The sequence below is a fragment of the Anser brachyrhynchus genome, assembly GCF_964034855.1.
Source record: "Anser brachyrhynchus genome assembly, chromosome: 2".
NCBI classification, from domain to species: Eukaryota; Metazoa; Chordata; class Aves; order Anseriformes; family Anatidae; genus Anser; species Anser brachyrhynchus.
The window spans coordinates 132,918,981-132,930,995 of NC_137695.1; the positions used below are offsets into that span (position 1 = coordinate 132,918,981).

At 34.2% G+C, this 12,015-nt stretch overlaps 1 protein-coding gene across 4 annotated transcripts in view; it reads left to right on the forward strand.

Moving 5' to 3' along the window:
• Window positions 1-12,015, forward strand: part of RALYL (RALY RNA binding protein like) — a 421,742-nt gene that overhangs the window by 167,177 nt on the left and 242,550 nt on the right. The gene's annotated exons all lie outside the window — the stretch shown is intronic.

Here is a 12,015-nt window from a genome sequence, read left to right on the forward strand (position 1 = left end):
CAGTTGGACTTGTTGATCTGAGAGGTCTTTTACAACCTAAATGATTCTATGAGATGGGGGATGCTCCAGGCCTGCATGAAGTAGGAAGCTGCTTCAAGTTGCCCTCTGCAAAAAGCAGTAGCTATGGTTGAGACATCCGTCTTGTCTGTGGCAGAGCCATGCAAAGGCAGCCTGGTGCCAACTTCTCTCTCAGACACAGGAAATGTGGAGAAGGTTGCAAACCCAGGAGAGAGATTCCTCACTGTCCTACCTACTCTACTAGCAGTAGGTGTAGCAAACCTGACTCCATGTCTCACACCATACTTTTCTGGTTTGCTGCATCTTCAGCTTCTTTCTCAGGACAACAGCGGCAAAAACAGTCCTTGAGGCAGCAAAATTCAACGCTGCCTTCATCTAAGTCTCACATCATGAAAGGGTGTGGGGAAAAAAATGATTTGGCATAAGGCATATAAATGGAAAGTGTTTAAAAGGGGTCCTGTAAGACTGGAAACAGTCACTCTAAAATGAGCAATAGTCCTACTTTGGGATTGAGAAAAAGCATATGCTTCAGGAGGAATATTTTCACTGTGCTAGACTAAATATTCAATTTATTTCCTTGAATATTTCAAACGCAAGTTTTGCTACACAGCTTGCTTTGAAAGCTCAGACAGAAACATATTTTATTAGCCCTTTTATGATTCCAGGTTTCCCCCAGGAGTTATACGTGTGGTTTCTCGCTCGTGTGTGATGTGACCTCACTTATAGTTAGCTTGTCACAAAGGAATACAAATTATTAACAACCATGAGATACTACTTCCTGTTTCTTAAACATTCATTAAACAGATGTATTGTGTGTTAATTTAATAATTAATCTTCTGCTGTCTTTTAGTTTTTAAAATGCATTCCCAAATGTCTTTATTGTAAGCAGAATTACTTTTCTGCTGAAAAAACTGCTTTATGTCCATTGGTATTCTTCTTCCTCCTTTATCAACAAAATTAGCCAGGATTTAGAAATTTCAATGGAATTTTATATAGTTTTTAAACCTTACTTATTTCAGCTTTAGATCAAGTTGAAAGTGAAGGCAAAAGCACATCTGTTGAGGCTGAGTACAAGTGAAATTAGTCATATAACAAAGTTATAAGCAAAAGAAATGAGGAATGAAGTAAAATATTTTTCCATAGTTCACAATTCTGTTGTAAAATGAAATGTTTATGTTTTTCTGAAATTATAGTCTGCCCACTTAATCTAAGTTATGTTCCTGATCCATGTTCTTCATTTCGTTTCCACAGTGACTCTTCAAATTATCATTTCCTCTGATCTTTTTATGGTATATCAGCAATATTACGATGAGTCACAGTTCTCATCAATCATCTCACCTTTGGCTTGAATTCAATAGCCTGCTTTTCCAAGTCTGAAAGTTATTTCATGTTCTTTTCCTTTGCTTCTAATTCAACACACATTGTGTATAATTGCAGGGTAGAGTGATGATTACACTCCAAAGAATTACAATCAAACTTGGCTTGTTAGTGTATAAAGCTCTGGCTGTTAATCACAATCATTTAAGCAGTATCTAACCCTCACTAAAACACAGATGGCATGTTGTTAGCATTTCAAGCTACCCAGCTCAGACATTGTTGATGTATCCCAAAGAGGACTTTGTTATGCTTTTCAATAGTGCTTCTCTTCTGAAATGCTGAACAGTATCTGCTTGGTTTGATACCCTCTCAGAAACTTAGGATGAACACATGAATACTGTACAGCTGTAACAGCTCATGCAAAAAAGAATGCATACTTTTTTCCACTAAAAATGAAGAATTTAACCATACAATTAGTATAAATACCAAAAGGAAATCTAAAAAGAAAAGAAAAGAAAAGAAAAGAAAAGAAAAGAAAAGAAAAGAAAAGAAAAGAAAAGAAAAGAAAAGAAAAGAAAAGAAAAGAAAAGAAAAGAAAAGAAAAGAAAAGAAAAGAAAAGAAAAGAAAAGAAAAGAAAAGAAAAGAAAAGAAAAGAAAAGAAAAGAAAAGAAAAGAAAAGAAAAGAAAAGAAAAGAAAAGAAGAAAAGAAAAGAAAAGAAAAAAGAAAAGAAAAGAAAAGAAAAGAAAAGAAAAGAAAAGAAAAGAAAAGAAAAGAAAAGAAAAGAAAAGAAAAGAAAAGAAAAGAAAAGAAAAGAAAAGAAAAGAAAAGAAAAGAAAAGAAAAGAAAAGAAAAGAAAAGAAAAGAAAAGAAAAGAAAAGAAAAGAAAAGAAAAGAAAAGAAAAGAAAAGAAAAGAAAAGAAAAGAAAAGAAAAGAAAAGAAAAGAAAAGAAAAGAAAAAAAAGAAAAGAAAAGAAAAGAAAAGAAAAGAAAAGAAAAGAAAAGAAAAGAAAAGAAAAGAAAAGAAAAGAAAAGAAAAGAAAAGAAAAGAAAAGAAAAGAAAAGAAAAGAAAAGAAAAGAAAAGAAAAGAAAAGAAAAGAAAAGAAAAGAAAAGAAAAGAAAAGAAAAGAAAAGAAAAGAAAAGAAAAGAAAAGAAAAGAAAAGAAAAGAAAAGAAAAGAAAAGAAAAGAAAAGAAAAGAAAAGAAAAGAAAAGAAAAGAAAAGAAAAGAAAAGAAAAGAAAAGAAAAGAAAAGAAAAGAAAAGAAAAGAAAAGAAAAGAAAAGAAAAGAAAAAAAAGAAAAGAAAAGAAAAGAAAAGAAAAGAAAAGAAAAGAAAAGAAAAGAAAAGAAAAGAAAAGAAAAGAAAAGAAAAGAAAAGAAAAGAAAAGAAAAGAAAAGAAAAGAAAAGAAAAGAAAAGAAAAGAAAAGAAAAGAAAAGAAAAGAAAAGAAAAGAAAAGAAAAGAAAAGAAAAGAAAAGAAAAAGAGAGGAGTAGAGAGGAGAAGAGAAGAGAAGAGAAGAGAAGAGAAGAGAAGAGAAGAGAAGAGAAGAGAAGAGAAGAGAAGAGAAGAGAAGAGAAGAGAAGAGAAGAGAAGAGAAGAGAAGAGAAGAGAAAAAAGAAAAGAAATAAAAAAAAGAAATAAAAAAAGAAAAAAGACAAAAAAAAGAAAAAAACAATACAAGTGGGACGTTGTCTTGATTAAAACTAGTAAGGAGTAAGTTAAAAGATTTCTATATTTGTCTTGAGAAAGCCTTCACAAACTTGGTTAATAATGGTAATTTGAGAAGGTCCCGTATTCACTGACTATGAGTCCTAAAGTCTGATAATTTTCAGCACAGCATAAATTAAATAGAAAACTATTTTTTCAAGCACCACTGACCTAAATAAAATCTCAAATACTGTATATCAAAGTGAAGAACAAGTCATAATACCAGTGCCAAGCCCCTAAGGAAGGATTTTTAATAATAATGATTAAATGCATGATAGATAGTGAAAATCCACTTAAAAAAATCTTGTATTTCTTCAAAAACATCTGTTTTCCAAAGGTTTGAAATAGCTGAATGCAGTAAAGTTGAATTCTTACGCTCTAGAAAAGGATACTGTGAAAAGCCAGGTTACAGTGATGTGAACAAAAGACAGAAGACAGGATAAGATTAAAAATATATATATTCAGAAGATGGGAACTTAGTTGTTGCTTATAAATAGATAGATAGATAGATAGATAGATAGATAGATAGATAGATAGATAGATAGATAGATAGATAGATAGATAGATAAATACAGGTTGCTGTTCTAGATAAAGTCTTGTGAATAGAAAAAAAAATAAAAGGTTTTCAAATTAAGAATGTATTGAATTTATTTAAATGGGAGCAACCATGACTTTCCATGAGTATACATCTGTTTAGAAGTGCAGAGCTTTGGTAAGTGTGTGCCAGTGCTGCCAGAGTACATGAGCATTTGCACCATACACCTCCTAGGGTGCTGTGAAAAGGGAGGGCTCCAACAGGCAATGCAAGCATGGGGACATGCCTACATGAAAACTCACACAAGTATAGGATCATGGTAAGGGACACTTTGTTTCTGAAATGAATAAGGCTCTTCTCCTTGCCTTGTACCACAGTATTTGTGTTTTGCTTACATAGATGTCAGTCCATTGTGAAATATGGGCATTTGAAATCAGAATTTCAGAAAATGTTTATGATTGTTACATTCATTCTGATATATAGTCATAATCCTTCCTTAGAAACTACTGTTTAGTTTGAGTGGGCAGAGATGAGGTTTGGATTGGCATCTAGACTCAGATGGGTCTTTTTGTCATTGACCAGAAGTGTTTTTGAGTAGATGGCATCTCTGCTTCAAGAATGGGAGAAATTAAAATTCTAGTTAGGTCCTTTAGCACATACAATTTCAGAGGCATTATTCGTATGAGATAAAATGCAATGAAGCCTAAGGGGGTAAGGTGAAGTGGAGGGTGATGTCATTCTCTCTTCTTTCTAACCCTTCTCCAAAATATTGTTCATGTCAATGGAAAGAAAAAAGAAAAAATGCTGTAGAAAAAGTATTTTATAAAGACCCAGCTAAATTATTTCTTTGCAAAGATTTCAAGATCAGATGCAATCAATTGTTCATAGTGAATTTTGTATGGACAAGCACCGAAAGAATTGCTTACCCGCTCTGCAGTTGTGCAGTTACTTGGGTTTGCTACATAGATATGAAGATTTGTTCTCTTTTTGTTCTGGAGTGGTATCTGCATGGCAAAGAATCACATTTGCTGAGAAGCTATGGCTCCTGGACCTATATCATATGACTCTTCCAAGGCAGTGGAATAGGTTAAAAAGTTGTCACAGGGGCTTTACTGATGAAATCCCTGTTACAGACACATTATATATATTTGGTTCAGGGACTTTTGTCTCAATACAGTGGCACAGTACTATACACACAAACATCCTTCTGTTGCTTCTCAGAGCTGATATGCTTTCAGATTATTTCTGAGCATTGAGCTTCACAGGCACATGTTAATTTCAAATAAGGTGTTGTGCTCACATAGGTGTCTAAAAGGAATATATTCCATGTGATGCACATCTTGTTTTCCACTTGCAGTAGGCATGTTCTTTCTCTGAGGTGCTCAATGTTTGTTTCATTTTCTTTGATCTAAAATGAGGGATGATTTGAATATTAATATGATTTCAGTCTGTCATCCTCCAAGCACTCAGGTCAAAGGTATGTCTTGTCTAACCTTAGCAATCAGAGAGTAGAAGTCCTGAGACAAATTCTGACCTTCTTGCAACATGGGTTGCTACATCAAACAGCTTGAAATTGAGTTTATTCGTACAGCAGCAAGTTTAATGTCAAGTGCTTGAATGAAAATTGAATTAATTTGTTGCTTTCATTAATTGACCTCTTTTAATTTTCAAACTTTACATGTTTGTTTAATCTTAATACCTTTTGATTTATTCATGAAATGTTGCTCTTCTGCGCTTTGTAATAATCTCTGTCTATTCAAGCATTTTTAATGTGATATTCTCCATCCCAAGTTTTTAATGAGGTTTCTTATGTATGTATTTTTTTTAAATAAAAATCATGGAGGTTTTTTGATATTCATTAACTGAATGTTAGAAACCATGCCTGGTTAAGAAAATCTCATCAATGTAAGGTTCCAGAATAGGTCACCAACTGTCATTCCAATGAAATTTGCATGCAATGCTCCATTTGCAAGAAGTGCTTGTTTATCTTCTCTGGCATTTATTACAGTGATCAAGCAACTGAAATAATCTACATAGTATGCAAACCAGTTCTTTTCCCAGGAAAGTGTTCAGGCTTTTTATATTAAGGAAAAAAAAAAAAAAAAAAAAAAAGCCTTTCTGTAAGATAGCATAAGAGTTGGATCTTTTCATATGAAATTGTTGTTACTGTCATTGCAGGTGACTAGCCTATTTGGGACAATTAAAAGTTCTGATATTATGAGCTACATTACAGGTTCTGATATTATGGGTTACATCACAGAATTATTTTATAGTGAGTGTGTTTAGTAACGCAAAGGACTGCTTATTTGCTTGATGGTTAATTGGTGCCAATTCTACCAGTGTAACCACAAAGGTGAAAAAAAAAAAAAAAAAAGAATTTGAGCTTTAGAAAATGGAGATTTGGGAATGAAATGAGTTCTTAGCTGAACTGAATTTCAGGGTGAAAGGTTAGAACATCTGGGAAAAGAAAGTTAACCGTACCTGTATCTTTATAGACATGAACATGAAGATATTGAAGGAGAAAACGACTGTAGTAAATTGTTGAAAATCACAGTCTATAAACATATAAAAGGCTCCTTTTAGTCTTGATATGATCTTCTGAAAAAGCATTTCTTATCAGGTAAAATTATTAACTTCAGCTTTATAAAAACAAAAACCACCAGCTTATCAGAAGTTAACTGTTCCCAAATTACATGTTTTGTTGTGGATATTAAGGTGGTGGAAAGTGGTTTAGGCAAGCTTTACAGAATCAGACTCCTTTTTCTACTGTGCTTGATGCAAAATTCTACATGAGAATTGTGTGTCATGGAGAAAAGTCTTATATTTACAGAAGGAAACTTTGCAAAAGGAATAATCTTTTACTAAGTAAAAATATACTTTTTAACAAAATGCACAGTTCATATGGCTTTAATTATAACCTAGGAAAGAACAATATTTTTGAAACAGAACTTTAATAATACTGAAAATTGTCATTGTTGGTCTCTTAATTTACCCATTTAGCCTCGCTGACTTCTCTATTGAGTCACCTCCAGGGAGCAGTTCAGAGCATTAGAACTGAGATTCTGTCCCAGGCTGTCCTCAGGGACTGACTATGGAGCTTGGGGAGACCAGCTAGATATGTAAGGTGCAGATGTGTGGGAAGGAAGAGCAGGCGCATTTCTTCCTATTGTGATATTACAGCAGAGACTAAATGGAAATTATTCCCTTCTGGTGCTCAACACTCCTCCTCAAGTTAACAGGACTATTTGTCAGAATACGTGCTACTTGCATGAATTTTGCAGAGTAACCCATCATTCAGAGGTGCACAACTGGCAGATCACTGACTATTTCATGAAACCATCTTTTTAAAGAGCTTTTACATGATCGAAAGCAGTAATTGCACTTTGAAAATAATAAAGTTAGTGTCCTGTCATTGTTGTGCCATCCACCATTCCTTCAATTGTTATAACCACTCCTTGTGTCTTATCTGAAATTATATTGTAAATTCTCCATGGAAGGATTTGTCTCTTAAAATAACACTTGTACAGAGATTAGCATTTTGGGGTGCTGAACTTTAATGGAGTTTTCTGATCTTGCCATAACATAAAAACTGATCACCAAAGTGTGGAAAATAGATCCAGAAGGCATTTTGAAACCATGCAATCTGTTCCCCCACTCTGAAATAAGTTTAAGACATATGTCAAGAATGATGTTGATATATGTCTAACCTTAAAGATTTCCAGTGATGGAGATCCCACAGCTTCACAAGACAGGTATGTTCAGGTGCTTTAGTGTACAATTACATTATCTTTACTGTATATATTTGCTGATATTTTAGCCTGTATTCCTTTATTCCTTTCTGTAATTTAACATTTCTTGCTCTTTTCACCAGGGATATGGAGAGTATATTATTTCCTTTTATAGCAGAAACCTTTTAAGTGTTTGAAGTTGGACCAACTTCCCACTTGGTTGCAAATTAACTCCAAAATAGCAAAGAGAGGTAAAGAAGTTTAGGTAGGCAGGGTAAAGTCAGCAGATGAGACACTGAAATTTTCCTTCCAACCCAGTAAAACCCAGAATCATAAATTGTGTGGATAATTGTTTCAGTTGCATAGTTATAATAGGAGGTGCCTGACAGTGCTTCATGGACCACAGAGGACATCATAGGCATGGTCTCAAGGGCTTTAGAACTAATGTGGATGTTTCCACTTCATTACTTTCAATGGACCAAAGTCTTATCTGTCTGCATTAATGAATGGATACCCCTCTGGAAGAGATGCTACTGGTTATATTCTAATGATGACATAATTAGAGTGCAGAAATAGATGTGAGTGAGAGGACTGCCAGTGGCCATGACTCTAGGGCTCCTTGGTTTGACTGTGCACAAATACAGGTTTACTGAAGCATGGAAAGATAAACTGTATGGTGTTAGAGAGAGTGTCAGAGTGGTAAAAATGATTGCTTCTTATTTAATTATTTATTTATTTGTTGGAATGCACTCAAGCTGAGGTTTTGGAAGGAATATAAATGTTGGATGCTTATTTTTCAACAATATTTTCATTTTAGATGATGTCTGTAATGTAAGATGGAGATCAGTTCACTAAGGTACCTGAGTAACTAAGCATCTACTGCGATAAAATGTGTTAAAATACATTATCCAGAATAATTAGCACTGCTAGTTGTAAAAGTAAGATTAAATGTGGTTTAAATGGCTCTTCAAAAGTAAGCAACAGAATGTGCCTACCAAAGGTAGGTTCCTAATAAAAGTAGACCAGAACCAAATTGCCAGTTCTTTTCAAACCATATGTAAACTAGATGTCCTGACTTGCTATCCCATTTACTACAAAGAATATATTTCTTATGGATTTGAAGTTTTTCTTTTTACATTTATAGATCCAATACTGTTAGTTGAAAAATGTCAGTAGACTAAATGTATAAATGATTTAATCTCTGCTTTTATCATTGGAAGTCATCAAGGTCAAAAGTGCATTTTGCATTCTGCTGTGATCTCTGTGTTCATGTATGATACATAGCTGTCCAAATTACTTATTGTGTACACATTAGCAGAATAATATTTGTGAATTACTGTGGAAGTGTTCCCTCTGCAGCTTGAAGTTTGCTGTTTGCAACTGATTGTTTGCTTTGTGAATTGGCCACTGTGGTCACATCATGTTGTGTTTGCTGCCAACTATCCCCCAGATCCCTGAGCAATTTCCGAGCAGGGTGCAGTAAACTGCAAGCACAGATCGTCAGACCAGTGCACATTCATACATGTATTTATGCAGTTATTTTGGTGAACAATGATTGAAAAAAGAAAATAGTTCTTCATCCAGTTCTGATAAAGAAAAAACAGTATTAATTCATTTGTATGAAGGAACAATTTGATTTTTGTAAATTTCTTTAAGTTCTAGGATAGCATTATATTTTGGCTGGTCTGTATATTCTGTTTCTAAGGCGTAGTGCGTTAGGATCTCGTACATTTTAATGAAAAGAAATATTTTTTCACCTCCTTTTAATCCCCCCAGTACCCAGACCCAGTTCTGACACTTACATTAGCTAGATCTTGCATCTTGTATCCAGTTTATCTTGCTCTGAGGTTCCATAGAAATAACAGGGATCATTTCTGCAGTAACCTGTGATTCGGCTTTACTGAAGGTAGCAGAACTGATCTCCAAGTTGTTATAGAAAAGGTAAATTCACCTACGGATACCCTGAATTTACTGATAGGTTATGTAAGTTAGTGTAATTATTATCCCTTGCTACTTGCATGTAGAACAAAGCCGGAGACTGAGATAGTGCTTAATGAAGGGGAGGCGGTACTGCTGTCACCCAGGATGAGAGATTAGGGTGCAGTGCAACTATTCTTGTGTTAAGTGTCCCACACACTGAACAAAGTCTCAAAGGTCTGGTGGCACCACCAATATATGTCAGCTGATTTCAGTCATCCCATTATATCTGTCCTATGGCCGTGGTATGAGCTAGGCACCCATCTATCCAGAGCAGGAACTTCTGGCAGGTCTAAGAGATTATTAGTTTCTGATTTCCTAGCTGTGCCTTTGTAACTTTCTCTCTCTCTCTCTCTCTCTCTCTCTTTCCCTCTCTTTTAATACAAGCATTGTAATAGCTCTTCTATAGATTTCCAGGTACCATTCTGTTCGCTACACATGTAAGTTTGTCAATTACTTCATTCTTTATTTTTTTTTACTTTCTCAAGATAAAAAAAAAAAAAAGAGAGAGAAATTAATGTTCTCGCTTGAAATTTAACTGTGTATTATTTTTGAACCCCATTTCTTATCTTTTAATATGTAGTGATCACAAACGTTATCAAATAAATGTAATTATGAAATCAAAAAGAGTAATTATGAAAATTTTTATGTAACTGATAGTATGGATGTGACTGTTTGGATCCTAAAGTCCAATTGTGGAATGTTTTCAACTTGCCATAAGGTGCCCTTTTAAAGTGTAAACTAAAATAGAATTTCAGCTATATAATTATTCTGATCTAGAGTAAGAAAGTGCATTTTTCAAAATAGCAACTCCCTGTCCTAAACTGTGTGATCTAGTTTAGGAGCTGCCCACCATGCAGACATATCTTTCTGCTCTCTAACCAACTTGGGTTGGCAGGGTACTCTGCACAACTCCTGATAGCCAGGCTCACTCCTTTCATAAAGGTGCAAATCTGCAAGGGATATTTCATTGTGCCTTATACGTTTCAACATATTCAGTCATTGTAGTCTTGATTGTCCTTCTCTAGATGCAACTTTATTCAGTATTTCAGATTTTTACATGTAATAAGCCTTAGAAAGTAAAAGATGTAAAATGTATATTGCAGATTATTTTCTGATTGTGCTTTTCTTTTGTTGGCCATTCTGATATGAATAAGCTCTAGAAATGGGCGCAATTGTTGTACAGTTTTAACAGTTATTTCTGTAGTTTGCTGCCTATTCAATGGCACAATTCATAGAAGCTGGACTCTAGAGCACAAATAAAATATGCTTTTTTTCAAGTCAAAGGAATTTTGAGCATTATCAAGATTTGAAGGAACTTATTTAGTATCCATATTCAAAAAAAAACACATCCAGGGGTTGTGAAACATCTATTTCTGTGGTGAAAATGTGATGTTTTGAACACATCCTTCTTCCCTACACACCAATACACAAGGTTTTATGAGTGTCTTTCCAACTCAGCCTCATTTTCCAGTGAATAACTAAAAGTATTTCAGTGGCACTGCTTTGCATGTGCTGGCCAGATATCTAGTAAATGTTTTGCTTTATTTCTCCATGGAACAACAAAATTTGGGGTAGCAGAGGTATGAACGTGAACTGAGCTTCTGAAAGGAACATAAGAATATTTAGCTGGGTAAGTGGAGGTTAAAGGTAATTCTGTAACACGATTCCCCCATCTTCACTTTGCTGCAATGCAGCTCTTCAGTCCACTGTGAAAGTGTAATAAAGTTTGAAGATTACATGTTTGATATCTATCATGAATATTAAATTTGCTTATCTTTTATTACTGGAGAAAACTCAAAGTCCACTGCATAGCTTTTTTTCAAACTAACAAGGTTTATTTTGTTAGTTTATTTTGTTACATCAACACATGTAAGCCATTATCTGGAAGGTTTAATTACCATGGATCCTTCTGTGTTTGGATTTTATTTCTGACAAAAAAAAAATCATTATATGTTCATAAAATATTTTTTCTTTGCATCTCAGTTTACAGTATGATAAATTGTTTTGAAAATAGGGGGTTTTGACAGTTCATTTCTCATAATCTGTTTTCCATGCCTCCATAATATGAAAAAAATATATATTTTAAATTAAAAATTGTAAAGTTTCAAATTCTAGGAGGCACATACAAGGAATTCTAAGAGTGTCACTTTAAACTTTAAATCACTTCCTATAAGCAAGCAGCTCAAAACATTTGGAATCTTGCAGTTGCCATATAGTTGCATTAAAGGAATTTTGGCAGGACCTAACCCCTCTTGCATTCCAGCTTGTCCTCAGATATCAGAGGGGCTTAGATTCTGAGTAATGCACAATTTGGTGCTATAAGTCTGATTGCACTCAATATACGAAATTATCCCAATCATGGATGCACAAATAGCATAATACACTTTCAGTCTAGTAAATGACCAGTATAGTTTATTACAGGTTCTTTTGGACTGATGATGATAAATACACTGTCTGCAAAGCATGTGCATATACCAGGAATATGACAAACACAACCAACAATACATGTGCTAACTTATGAAACTCAATAGAGACTTAGGTTTCCCAGGGAAGCACTTGTTATATCCAAGAGTTCAGATCTTACCCAACAGGCATGCCTATGGGGGGAAGAGAAGTTCAGGACATTGACTGATCCCAGAAGTCAGCAATGTCCTTCCAACTTTGCGACGGTCGCTTCTCCTACATTTTCCTTCTCTTGAGATATTTTTATACTATTTTCTTACTTTTAG